Source organism: Heteronotia binoei, chromosome 6 (genome assembly GCF_032191835.1).
Source record: "Heteronotia binoei isolate CCM8104 ecotype False Entrance Well chromosome 6, APGP_CSIRO_Hbin_v1, whole genome shotgun sequence".
Taxonomy (NCBI): domain Eukaryota; kingdom Metazoa; phylum Chordata; class Lepidosauria; order Squamata; family Gekkonidae; genus Heteronotia; species Heteronotia binoei.
The window spans coordinates 56,003,526-56,018,427 of NC_083228.1; positions in this window are offsets into that span (position 1 = coordinate 56,003,526).

The window sequence follows — 14,902 nt, forward strand, 5'->3', positions numbered from 1 at the left end:
CATAATTAAAAATGAAACCTAATTGCCCTTACAATTTATTCTTTTTCTACAATGTAAAAAATGGGTTTCTGTTCAGTGATAAAAAGTCTAAGATGTTTTAAAATAATAATTTACTGGTAGATTTTTTTTCAAAAAATCAGCATGCTATGAACTTTAGCCATGTTGATTCATAGATCAACTTTTGTCTTTGTGGAATCTTTCAGCAAATAAGGAGATGCCGAGTTCTGTCTTTATCATGCCATTCAATCTTGGTCGGTGTTACTGAATTCTGACAGCTCATCAATGCTGCCCTCTGTAGTCTCACAATGAGAAAAACAATCTCCCTAGAGAGGCATACATAAGAGAAATTCAGACTGAAGGAGCAAAGCACAAACTGACAGCAACTACCCTAATAATATCAACTATAAATTTGTATTATTTTATGAGTATCTACATGTGAAACTGTTTTCATCACTGGCAAACACTTCTACTGTTAATAAATGCCTGAGAAAGTCCTGAGAATGTTTTCTAAGCAGGTAGCAACAAAAGTTATGAACTAATGTAAATCCCCTAGACTTTTGGTAGCCAAAGAATCAATTGCTTTGAGTCCAGCTTCTACCCTGACTTTGATATTTGGCCTGATAAAATAACACTAGTTAAAAGAGTAGTTGTTTACAATAAATAACATTAGAAATAGGTAGATGAAATTACAGGGCATTAGAAAAGTCACCAGATGTTTACATGCAGTATCCTGTTGACATGCTGCATTGCACAACTTGAGATGCTACGTCGAAGTGATGGAGGAGGTTTTGGTGCTCTTCTAAATTTTAAGCACCCTACATAGTTGTTTTCATGTGCCAGCATAAATCTCTGTATGGTTAGCACTTGGATTCTGGCAGCTGTTCACTTCCTTTAAAAAAAAAAACTTCTCTAAACATGGTAATAAAGTCTGGATATTCATCATTTCATCTATACTTACGTTGGATAGTAATGTCTTGCATTATAGTTTATGGCTTAAATCTCATGGAGTATTTCTGCAGGCAGAGGAATACACATTCACAGAACACAGTTTTCTTATCAATCCCTTTCAGTGGCAGCCTGAACTGCCCTTCAAAACCTTCATTCCCCCAGGAACATGATTTCAAGGGACATTTCAGGCTGTCATGGGAAAGGGGAGATAAGAATATTGTGTTCACTCTGCCTGCAGAAATACTCCATGGAATCTAAGCCCCTTCCTTCCTTCCTTCCTTCCTTCCTTCCTTCTTTCCTTCCTTCCTTCCTTCCTTCCTTCCTTCCTTCCTTCCTTCCTTCCTTCCTTCCTTCCTTATTCTAGGATACTGTTGGAGGATGATATTTGGTAATTCTATAGCTAGTTTTAATCAAAAAAGGAAAAAAATACCAAGGGTTCAGGTTTGAATTGTCTTAGAATATGTGATTTTTGCAATAAGTAGATCAGCGTGCTCTTGATATTGGTAATACAATTAATAATATACATATTTCTAGATGTAATTTTTGTCTGGGGGTGCATAGTGGCTCTTGGCAGTCTTGGTTGGGGGCAATTGAGAAAGTAGTAATATGTGATTGTGCATATACAATCAATCACCTTTCTGCATAAACATATGCTAACTATTCAAACACAGGTGAACAGTTGGTCAAATGTTTAACTGCTAATTGCAGCTGACAGACTTCCAACAACATGCAACAATATTGAACCTAAGCTTCTTCTTACAAACAATGAAGAAACTGACTGCAAAAAAGATCAGTTACTCCTGCCAGTTAATTGAACCTCAAGAAATTATGGTACATATTCCTTGACAACAGCAGGCTGTGCTCCCACATTGCAAAATGCAAATAGACTTTTATTGGATAGGAATAGCAATATGTGGAATATCATCAAGTAATAGAAATAACACTACTTCCTTGGAGTATTTAATGTATAATTGGAATGACAAGATTCCTGCAGTGCAAAAAGGCTATTATAGCCCCTTAAGTTTTTGTGGGCATTCAAAGTATTCCTGGCCAACAAATAAATGTTTGGAGCTGGGCTGTGTAAAAAGAAAATAATTACAAATCTGTCAATGTATTTAGATTTTTTAGAAAAAGTGTAGGTCATGTCCCCAGCCTCCACTACTTTCAAAGACAAATTTTAGACTTATGATAAAGGGAATGATTTCTCCAAATATGAGTTGCACTTACAAATATAAAATTAGGGATCATATTTATCCTTTACATAAAAGTCCTGCATACAATGTACATTTGATTCTTCTTTAAATATGTGTGGAGTAATTCTCATGCTATATTCAACAGATGTACAGCTAGACATGTGATATAAACCCCACATTCATCCAGGTACTGCCCCTAATTTCAATTGTAAAGTGAACCCAGGTGATGTAGACACATCATGTTTATTTCCAGCTTCTTCCCTTCCCACTCCTGGTAAGTGTACTCCCCTCCCCTCCCTACCCATCTGCAGGACCTGCCAACCCTAAGAAGTATGTGGACTATTTACATGCCCTGCATCCACTACACAATGCCACCCAGTTAGGCTCTGTTTTAGATGTTAGTGTGCCTTTTTAAAGTTTTGAGAGCATAAAGATCTCTTTGTTTTTCTGCTGCATTCAACCTTGCACATATAGCTGGAGAAAGCACTGATAAAGACTTTCCTTCATACTTTTAAAGACAAATTACTGTGGTTTTTTTGGAATAATTTGCAAAATTACAAAATGACATGGGATACTTTTGCATAAAATCACTTACTTTTAGAACCCATTAAAGTCTAAGAAGCAGAAAATACAAATGGAGCTATCATTTGTTGTTGCAGGAAGCAAAAGCTGTCAATCACAGCTGTTGATTTCCCTCAGTGGCAGGGAACAAAGGGAAAGTAGACTGTGCACCTTTTCACTTGAGAAATTATACAGAAAATAATCTGCATGTTTTTTTACTTCTGTCTCTTGATCTGAAATGAATTGACGAAGGAAGGAAGGAAGGAAGGAAGGAAGGAAGGAAGGAAGGAAGGAAGGAAGGAAGGAAGGAAGGAAGGAAGGAAGGAAGGAAGGAAGGAAGGAAGGAAGTAAGTCAATCCAGGCCAACTAATGTACCAAATAGGTACAGAGAATTCCTAGAGATCTGGGAATGATCCCTGGGGCCAAAGAAGTGTGGAGAAGAGAAGGGAACTCAGGGGCGATTAGTTGCTATAGAGTTTGCCCTTTAAAACTGACATTTCCTTCAGGAAAACTGATCTCTGTCATCTGGATATCAGATGTAATTCCAGGGAAGGACGTTTGAACACTTGCCAGTTCTGCTTACTATCTGTTCACAAAGTTGTAGACCTATTCAATGTGACTCTTGGGCAGGTTGTTCCACCATATTCCTTCCTAACCACACTGTAGAGTGCATTCTCATATAACACCATCGAGTTCTACTGACTTCCATTCTTGCTGAATAAGTGCTCTGTCCAGCAAGAAAGTGTTTAGAAAGACCATTAAACCAGTCACAAATCATAAGCCAGTCAAAAATATATGCTGTGTTTCAATAAAATGCTCCACTTAATTGTTTGTCTAAGTACTCCCCAGCGATGTTAATGGGTGCTGTTTGTCTTGGCAGAATCTTTGCAGACGTCCACTGTTGCAAAAATTTGATGTAAAACTGTTTTGCAGGTGTTTGCAGCTGTTTGCCTGGGTGATTAGCTTGTGTGTGATCATGCTATATTGAACAACTGCTATACTTAGCAATATGTTCATGACAAAATTGATAGCATTTATAATTTTGGGAGATTTCCAGGCCCCACTTTGGGGATGGCAATTTTTTTTTTTTTTGCATTTGTGTGTGTGTGCACGCACACATGTGTGCACCCATGCCTGGAAATCATGGTGACCTCTGGTAAGTCCTACTGGGGCATGTTCGGAGAAGTAGTTTGGTATTCTCTGGAGGTCTCCCATCCAAATACTTGCCAGGTTTGGCCCTGTTTAGCTTCCAAGATCTGATGAAATTGGACTTACCTGGGCTCCCCAGGTCAGGAATGGGGTTGGAAATCCTGGTGGGGAGGCATACTCAGATTCAGAGATAGACTGAAAAGGGCCTGCATCCCTGCTCTGCCCTACCGGAGCCCCCAGAGAACTGGAGAAAGGAGCAAAAGCAGACTCTCTTGTCATGGCAGCTGCTTGCCTGGCCCACAGAAATCCCATGCAGCCAGATCCCTCATGGCAGCACCTGCTTGCCTGCCCCAAATGAAGTGAGGGTCATCAGCTCACGACAGTGGTGTCTGCAAGGGTCACTAGCTTGCCTCATGGGTGGCTGCAGGAGCCACTCTAAGGGGGCTGAGGGTTACACTTTGTTGGTTGTTTTCTGAGACATCATATAATGCACTCATTATTACTCATCCCTGGTTCTAACTGAGCATCAAAGAAAAATATAAAGCTTACACTTGAATTCCTAATCATGTCAAAATATTTCACATGTTAAGACTGGTTCACAGGAAGCTTTCTTTGATATGAGATCATTTATAGGATCATGAAGAAAAGTGTAATGTACAAATCGATACTGAAACATTGTTTCACAAGGTTAGAGTACTACAATTTGGGAGGATGTTGACAAACATCTGGCTTCTTTGAATGTGTGAACTATCCCCAAATAGGAAACTAAACTATGTAGCCTGACATAGTCTTTCATTAATGTGAGCCTAATTCTTTAAATACTTTGTTCTGACTGAAAGATGTTTCAATTGGTCAACCTCATTAAGATTTTATTTTTTTAATTTCGTTATTGATCTTTCAGTGAGAGACAAATATGGTTTTGATTATAACTGTTATGAAGCATGGAATTTATATTTTTCAAGGCTTGCCTAGCTGCTAATTATAGAATTTCCTTATGAAGGGACATCTGTGGCCTGAAAAGCATTAGACTTGTTAAGCTGAATGGTGTTGTATTTTAAAATATGGAATAAATCTGTTTCTGTTTTTGCTCCAATGATCAGAGTATGAAACAGAATCACTAGCTGGGTATTGGATCCAGTCACAATGTATAGTAAACCATACAAACTGGTTGTACCAGCAAGGCTCCCACATCTCTGCTTTGCTTAGGGTTCAAGAATCCTGGAGGGTAAGAGGGCCCAATTTTTTCCTAGGCATAATATGGCCAAGCCTTGATTGAGACCCAGTCCTGAAAAACAGTATGTGTGTTCAGGTAGCAATCTGGTTTAGTACAAAATAAAAAATAAATAATTTTTTTTATTTATACCCCGCCCTCCCCGCCGAGGCAGGCTCAGGGTGGCTCAGTAGCTAGAATGCTGGCAGCCAGCCTGGCACGTGTTTGTCGCTGAATGGCTGCTTTGCAGGCCCACCGTCTTTGTTGTTCTCACTAGGTGGGGGAAGAACTGGTGGTCCATGATCTGACCCCCCAAAGGCAGGGGACTGGCTGCCCTGGCCTCTGGAATGTTTGCAGCATCACCTGGAGCTAAGCCTTCAGGGGCAGATCCTTCAACTGAGGATCCAGGGCAGTCTGGATCTGGAGAAGTCCAGTGGTGTCAGGTGTCCCCTCAGCCACCTAGTCTTCCCTCAGAGTAGTCTCTGGCTCTTCCTGGTTATCATCTGAGGTATCTGTTCCCGAGTTCAGCCCAGGAGGGTTCATGACAGCTGATGTGTAATGTGCTGAAGGCTTCACTTGAGTTAGTGCTGACCCTCAGGGTCAATGCAACTGGGAGATCTTTCCTGAATATCCTCAGCATTTCTACAAAGCCAAACCTTTAACATGGTCCCCTGATTAGGATTTTTTTTCAACCCTGAACCAGTTCATCAACTGAAATTACCACTGCTGAGTTGCCAGCTCATGGCTGGCAATTGGTGGAAGGGGGGTGGAGTGGAGACTGGTATGTGAGCAGTGTTGCATGATGCCAGATATCACTTCTAGTTGAAAACCCAGAAGTGATATCAGTGTCATGCAATGCCACTGTGTTTGTCAGATCACTATGGTAAAAACCACAGAAATATGGGAAATTCCTAGAGCATTGTGTGATGCTGTGACATCACTTCTGGATTTTCAACCAGAAATTATATTGCAGCATTGCGTAATGCTGTTTTCTTTATTTATATCCCACTTTTCTTCTCATGGAGACCCAAAATGGCTAATTACATTATTTTCCTCTTCTGCACTTTGAACTTACAGCAGCAACATTTTGTTGGTTTTAAAGGTGCCACTAGACTTTATTCAGCAACAACACTATGAGACAGGTTAGGTTGAGAGAATAGTCATGCACCACGCTTCTGTGGCAGACTGGGATTTCAGCCTGGTTGTCCCAGGTCCTAGTTCAGCACTCTAACCACAACATGATGCCTACTCTCACTGTGTCACAGGTCCAAGTTTGACATTTTTTTCTTTCCGGAGCTAATATCATGTTGGTTTTACTCAGCAAAATTGTATGGGATAAAGGAATAAACGTCCGTACTATGGCCCTGATCCAAACTGGCATCCCACCCTACAGCTACTAGATTTTTTAAAATGTCTGGAAGAGACACTCACTGATTTCTCAGAGTCACATTTGTGTTGGCATCCAGAACACGCTTCTAATGCCCAGGCAAGTCTCAGCTGTAAAATATATGAAGTACTAATGAAAACTGGACACAAAAATTGTGCCATTCCTTTTTCAAATGAGCACAGAGAATCATTAGCTCTTGCATTTCAAGGAGTTGTGGCTGGCTGTGAGAAGCCTCTTTTTTGAGAGAGTAAAACACAGAGCAGATATGAGGTAATCATGGTCAGGAGATCAATCAGCCTTCCTAATAACAGCCTGCAGTCTGACGGGGCAGAGTTGACACTTCTGCCTCTTCTCATCCTGTTTGGAGGCAGAAACTCCAAAGGCCATTTCAGGCAACAGAAAAGAGGTTAGAGTGGGATTTTTTTCCCTCCATTGGCTCAAATAAGACAAGTCTGCACAAGTGCTCCTAATTAGATTTTAGCATGAAGCAGAATCCACTTAAATGTAAACAAAAGGGCACAATTCCATTGTCAAGGGGGGTGTTTTCTCAACAACAACAAAAAGCCTTTGAACACAACTGAGGATATTAAAAGGGAAGATGTCTCACATGTGCAATTACTCAGCATCCCTTTACAACTGTGAACACATGCTTGCATGTGAGGAAAAATTATAGTTGTGAATACCACCTGGTAGGCTTGCCCTCGACTCCCTCCCCTTGCTCTATTTCTTCTCCTGTCTTTCATAAAGCTCTGAGACTGTGCAGGTCCGATGCCAGCTGCAGCAAATTTGAGAGACAGAGCATGTAATAAAGGCCAGGTCAGGACAATTTTTGTCTTGAACTCATCAAATTTCTTCCTCTCCCAGACTGTTCTTTTTAATATATGTATAAAAAATCAATCAAAATTATGCTTCCAAGCATCTATATATCTAATAAATATAGACAGATTCCTGGTGCCTTTCTCTGCCTCAAGCCACTTTGGGTCCCAAATGGGAAGAAAGGTGGGATATAAATGAAGTAAATAAATAATAAAACCTGACAAGAAAATGATAGGGAGTTTGCAGGTTTTTCCAGTAGAGGCCATTGTTCATATGTGTCTAAGGCAGTGTTTCCCATTTGCAGGGTCGTGACCCAGTACCGGGCCATGGAAGCCGCACTACCGAGTCACAAGAAAAGCCAAAGCTAGCCCCGCCCCCCAGCAAAGCTGCCCTGCCCCATCTCTGTGTTGTGCAGAGAGGAGCTGTGCTGCCTCTCCTTCCTTCTCCCCCACTTCCAGTGTTTGAGAGAAAAGCTGGCATCCATTGGCACTTTAGACCAATAAAGTGTTCTTCAATGTATGAACTTTCATGTGCCTTGCAGTATGTTCTTTTGGGGAGATTTCCCTGGGAGGCCTGGGCAGCAAAGAAGGGTGTGTGTGTGTTTTTTTCAACTGGAAGGGGTGGGAAGTGGGCATTTCAGTAGCTGTTTTTGTTTTTTACCAAATGACCCCTGGGCAGAATTTTTGCTGGCTAGGGTCATCTGATGGTGAGGAAGGCTTCTTTCTTTCTTTCTTTCTTTCTTTCTTTCTTTCTTTCTTTCTTTCTTTCTTTCTTTCTTTCTTTCTTTCTTTCTTTCTTTCTTTCTTTCTTTCTTTCTTTCTTTCTTTCTTTCTTTCTTCCTTCCTTCCTTCCTTCCTTCCTTCCTTCCTTCCTTCCTTCCTTCCTTCTTTTTTTGCTGGATGAAACTTTTCTGTTAATCATACTGTTGTTGCAGACATAAGAGCTCTGCCAATGAAAAGTTGGCACTCCCAGTTGTAGCAATGTGGCCTATGAGATTTCTGTGTGAGTGAGTGAGAGTAAGAGGTGTGGGGCGGAAAGAGATTATTGGAGATTAGTGCAGTATATCTCAACAGTGCTGGAAGAGATGGTACTATGAACTTGGCACCATTTTACTGGTCCTGCTTTTAACAGCTGTCTGACACCAAAATGAAACTGCTCCTGTAGATATTTAAAAGGATTAAAGTAGTTCACTGGCTAAATATCTGCACAAGAAGTTGCTTTTAAAGGCAAAACACAGCCAGTAAAAATAAATATCCTTTTTGGGATAACTGCAGAAAAGCTTGTAAGAACTTCATATAACTTGAAATTAATTCATTAATTGCAGTAGAATTCTCTGCTACCTTTCACAGCAATTTCCCAGTGTTTCAACCAAAGAAAAGTATGAAAAATAGCTGTTAAAATATTTTCTTGAAACCAAGGAAGCTTGGTTGTAACTTGAGGCAGGGTTCCAGTAGTAGCAGCTGAAGGAAGGGCCTACTAAATGTGTCGGCATATTTTGAGGTACAGCAAGTGCTAGGGCCCAGTGTGGGTGGTACACAGTGCTGGCATTCCTGTTGGCAATGGCAACAGCACTCCCAACTGCATACACTGGCCAGTGCTGTTGAGAAAGGGATGTGTAGGTGGTACAGGCAACTGAACATGGGCATTGGGAGTGCTTGCAAGCTGGAAAAGAATACACAAACTGAAAGGTGCATGCAGGTGTGGGGATGAAAAGAGAGGATCGCCCACTTTCCACCCCCATTTTGGCTCAGCATGAGTTTCAGAGAGATTTACTTCCAAAGAAGAGGCAGGTTTGGGAGAGTGCCCTGGAAATGACATCACAGGAAAAGGTGGCGTTTTTGTTCAGTGTGTCCCAGAAGTGACATCACTTGGTCCTTGACACCACAGGAAATGACATAATTCTTGTCTCCCGGCTCAACCCCCAGAGTCTCCTGGCTTCACCCCCAAATTTTAGTGGCCCACAAAGGAGAAGTGTAAAAAAAACCTGGGCCACAGGAAAGACTGCATATAAGTGAGCACCATTGTCTACACACATGCTTGTCCCCAGTGTTGCATGGAGTCTCCTTTCCGTGGCCATTGGCCAAGCCCAGTGATCATTTGGCTTGCTTTTTCAGGGGAGAGAACAGCTGAGGCAGAAACTTTGATGTCAGCCCTCCCTTTTCTCTATGTTCTTCTACTAATTTTGAAAATAGTGACAGATATGCATATTTCATACATGCCTGTAACAGAGAAAAGACTGCTAGTGCTAGAAGAAATGCAAGCCCTACCACTCTCCCATTACAAAAACCAGGAAGAAGGCAAGGCATGGATGTTGCAGCTGGATGTAGAAGCACAACTAGCTGTTCCTTGTGAGGATGTCAAGTGGGAGGTACACCATATATGCACACCTGTTGTACTATATTATACTCATTCTGCATTCTGTAATCAGACTAACTGCCCCCTTTTGCAACTTTTCTTTTCCTTATGAAACTATTTTTTCATCCACTTATGTTTCCTCTTACAAGGCAGACTACATTGTTTCATGAGATGAGTGGAGAGTAGGAGAAAAGGAAAAAGAAGACATGTGCAATAATGATAGCAAACTATTATCCACCTAAGATAAGGCATTTATCTTTAATGCTGAATATAGTCTGTGACAGTATTAAGCTGTCAAAGGCTTGGCAGATACTTCCATATTTAGAGAGGCTTGGATGTTGCTTGAACTTTTCACCACATTTCAGTTGTATAAATATTCTGCCAAATTCATTATTGTGTACATTTCAACTGGATCAACTAACACATACAAAGTGACATGTATAGAAGTATTTTTAAGATTTTGAATGGTTTGTACAGGAACTAAAAGAGATTAAACTTCTCCTGAGCTGAATAGGGGTGTCTTGGAGCCAGATGGCATGTGGTGTGCTGATAGTTTATGAAAAAGAGGAAGCTGGATTAAATCCTCTCATTTTTAGATTTTCTGGGGTCTTCTTATAACAACTACTTCAACTTTCCCAGAGGATATATCTATATTTAATCTTGTTTTTAATCAAAAGAACTGTGTCTGGTAACTTATACTGCTATGCTGTTTCTCTTTATTTAAAAAGTATTGATAGTTTTTAAACTCAAATATAGATACCAAAATTTTAAAAGTTGATGGAATAAAAATATTTAAATACCTTCATCGGGGAGATTATATTAGTAAGCAAAATATCACCTGGAACGTGATGGCCATCCTTTCTAGGAATCCCACAAATCTATGGTGTTACCATAGAGCAGGGGTGGCCAACGGTAGCTCTCCAGATTTTTTTTGCCTACAACTCCCATCAGCCCCAGGCAGCATGGCCAATGGCTGGAGGTGATGGGAGTTGTAGGCAAAAAACATCTGGAGAGCTACTGTTAGACACCCCTGCCATAGAGGTTCTACTGATTCTTTGAGAGGCCTTGTAATCATTTAATTTTTTTGTCCCAGTGGGAAGGAGGAACTAGATGCAGAGTGTATCTGCCACCCACTGGGGAGATTGTCACCCTTATTGTAATGCCAAATACAGGAATCATCATTATGTTGCTCCAAGATGGTGGTGACAGACTCATTTGTTATGAGGGCTAGATCTGACATAAATGGGACTTTGACAGGCTGGGCCATGTGTGTCATACAGGGGTCACTTCATAGAAAAAGAGGTGCTGGAGCTCATTAGCACAATTCATTTGCATATTCCACACACCCTTGGCATCACCGGAAGGTGTACTAAATTATATCAGCTCAGCATCTACCTTAAAATGCTTCTTAAATTATGATTGTCATAATAAAACCGTACTTCCATCATACTTTTAAAATTACTTTCTCCTATGTGGCCATAGTGGCATGATGAAGATTTCCATTTGTCTGCTTTATATGTTTTGGTTATTCCCCATTTTTTGTGAGGGAAAATATTAGAAAGTTTGTCAGATCTTAGAGCTTAGCAAAATTTTCACAAGGGGTTTGAACAATGGAGCCCAGAAGCAAGTATTGGGGATTGCGGTAAGAAAGAAAGAGCACAATAAAATTTAGAGGTTCCAGAGATCTGCTCCTATGAGCTCCTGACCAAAGTGTCATAAAATGTAATTCCAGGTAGCAGACATAAAAACTTTATAAAGGACACAGACAAACACAATTAAATATATTATTTATAGCTTAAAATATAAACATAGGCTTGCCAATCCCCAGGTCCCAGCGGGGGTTCTTCTGCTTTCCCAGGCTCCTTCCTGCCCCCAGTCAGCTGGCGGGTGGGGGGAAGCCCCACCCCCAGAGGACCATGTGCCTTTCCACCTCCGGAGGCTTCAGTCTCCAATTGGAAAGGCTTCCTCTTGGGATGGTGTGCCTGTGCTACTTTGAAGAAGCTGGCAGCAACTCGTGAGTAGAGAGGCCAATCCCTCACTTCAGAGTCACCAGAAATGGGGGGGAGAAGGAAACGTTTGCTGAGCACTTCATTACTCCCTATGTGGAGATCGATTCTCATAGGGTATAATGGGGAATTGATCTGGAGGTTTCGGGGGCTCTGAGGTAGAGGCACAAAATTTTCAGTATAGTATCTAGTGCCTCTCTCCAAAGTACCCCCAAGTTTCAAAATGATTGAACCAGGGGGTCCAATTCTATGAGCCCCAAAAGAAGGTACCCCTATCCTTCATTATTTCCTATGGAAGAAAGACATTTAAAAAGGTGTGCTGTCCCTTTAAATGTGATGACCAGAACTCCCTTTGAGTTCAATTATGCTTGTCACACCCTTGTTCCTGGCTCCGCCCCAATGTCTCCTGGCTCTACTCCAAAAGTCTCCTGGCTCCACCCCCAACGTCCCCAGATATTTCTTGAATTGGACTTGGCAACCCTATATAAACATGCTTAAAACAGTAACACTCTTGCAATATTTTGTTTATTTGATATCTGACACCTCCCAAACTATCCCCCACCTTTAAAAGATGCCTGCATAAAATAGAAAGGTGGGGGGAATAGTGGCATATGGCAATGCAATTTTTAAAATAAAACACTAAGAAAAAGCACAAGGATCAGAGCAGAAAACAAAAATCTAAAACGGTCCTGGGCCTAGGAAAACATGAAATGACTTGGCTTTGCAAGCTTTCCCACCCTCTGTTCTACTCAGAGTGGCAGTGGTTCTCCATGTAATCTCTCTGTTTGGCTGTGGATTCCTAGGTTATAGTACTCACTCATGCACCTGTTCTGAGGTCCATTCAGCAGAGACAAGCTGGCTAAAAACATTAAGCATTTATTTGCAAGAGGCAAGTTGCCACAACCAACAACTACAAAGCTGGAAACTGAAACAAGAACTCCACCCAACAGAACCAATCTAAATCAAACAGATCTTAGGGGTGGGGAGCATACTGTTCCATTATATATATACATATACCATACATATAATAAATATACCATACTCCAGGGTCTCAGGTTTTTTACAGAGTGGTTTGAGATGGGTAAGATTTGAAGGCCCATTTGATATAATGGGAGCCACAAATGCCGATTGATTTGCATGGGCTCCATTGAAATACATTGTAGCACAAAAAAAGTCACCAAGAAAATGTGGAATGGATCTTCCATTAAAGTCTCTTGGCCCAGATAGACTACTCTGGGAATGGGAAATCCATTCTACATTTTTTTTGCAACATTATTGTGCTGAGATGTGTTTCAATAGATCCCAGAAGAGCTTTTGGTGGGAGGAAAAGCTGGCAAAGACAAGTTCAAAGAGTGAGGACAGGCAGGAGAGAAGGGAGAAGAGAGCTATGGGCCAGATTAAAGCTCTGGGTTTGATACCCCTACTCTAAGACAATGGAACATTGATAATACATCAATAGAAACATTACTTCTGAGGAGGTATAAAGTACTTTTAAAAATGGATTAAAGAAGAAATATGATTAGAATTCCAAGCAGCAGCAAGAGGGAGGAGGAAGCTGACAGGAGAGAAATGGTGGTGGTGGTCCTACCGGGGAGTGAGCTGAAGTACAGCATCACAGAACATACTCAGGAAGTTTAGTGTTCTTTGATGACAATATAATTGAGAAGCAGCTTTTTATTTTGAGTTACTAGTTCAGGTTAATGGTCAAAGCAAGGGAACAGTTCAAAAAAAGCTCCACATGCTTTCATATTTTCTATTATATCATTTTTTGTAAACAAACTAACAGGGTTTCACTGTAGGAAGTCTGGATCTGAATTCTTCATAGTCCACGGAAGACAGTTCTTTCTGAAGTGGAATGTTTTGGACTAGGATTGCAAATGTATAATACATTTAGGAAGAATATACAATATAGACAAATACTTACTAGGCCTTCATTGATGACCGTCCATTACTTTATTTATTTATATGTTGTATTTATATTTATATGATAACTTTAACAGCTGGGTAGATGATAAACTGGAGTCATGGCAAATTAATGATACCAGTGCTCCACATAGGCAAATGTAATAGGGCAACTTTCTGCAGGGAGGCCAAATAATTGGACATCCATCACCTCAATCAAAGCTTGGTGGAACAGCTCCATTTTACAGGCCCTGCAGAACTGTAATAGGTCCTGCAGGGTCTTGATCTTAGATAGGGACCAGGATAGAGAAGGCCCCGGCCCTGGTTTAGGCTAAGCGGGCATCCTTTGAGTCAAGGATAACCAGTAGATATTGATCAGTGAAGTACATGATGATAATATGAAAGAAAAATATTACAGAATCACAGCAGTACTCATTTCTGGTAAGACCTTATCTTTCCTGTATAAAAAAGTTCAAACTGTCCCCCTGCCCCCAAGAAAAATCTTGGTAAGAGACCATGTGGAGAAACGCCATCTTAGTTAATGGTGGTGCTTGGTTGGGAGGGAACATGAAACTGCTAGGCAGGCTTTGGGGCCTAGCCTTTCCTTCACTCCCCCCTCCCTTCCGGAGTTAAACCATCAACTCTAGGGGGAAAGCCTCCTAGAGGGGCAGGAAGTTCTTTTGTTTTATTGGAATGAGGCAGGAAAAGTGCAGTTCTCAGCTGGCCCTCAAGGAGAGAGGTTGTCGGTCTGTGGGCTCCTGACTGTGGGAGAGGCCTACTCAAGAGGAAGAGGACCCCAGGCAGTCAGACCGAGTAAGTCATCTACAAGGCAAGGCAAGTTTAGACCAGGGATGGGAGGATGCGTTTAAATCCACCTTTTATTTGTCATTCTGGTTGCTGCTCGGGTGCTGTGCTAAACTTTTACATGCAACTGCTTTTTTTCCCCCTTTCCTTTCCTTTTTCTCTTCTAATTAAATATTTTTACTGTTTTGAATGCTGGCAGTCAAACTTTGTACCACATAGATCCCCAACCGCTTTAGACCACGCTTTATGAAGGGGGGCCCGGGGAAAGGGGGAAGGCCTGTGGTTGGATAAGGTGCCAATCCTCCAGGGGTTCCCTGAAGAAGTGCTGTGGTCTCTGTGATACCCAAGTACAGGGTGGCAGAGGACCTTGAGGCCTGGCCTCAGAGCTGGAGAGGGGGATTGGGAGTCCTGTTCCTCTCAATCCGAACCCCTAGACTGAGCAGGTAGTGGCAGCGAGCCCAAGTGGCCGGAGGAGAAATAGCTCTCTCCAAAAAGGGGAACGGGGTCTGGTAGGCAAACCAGGGCCGTTCCGTCACAGACCACATAGCAAAGCACAAACTGGAAAGTGTTC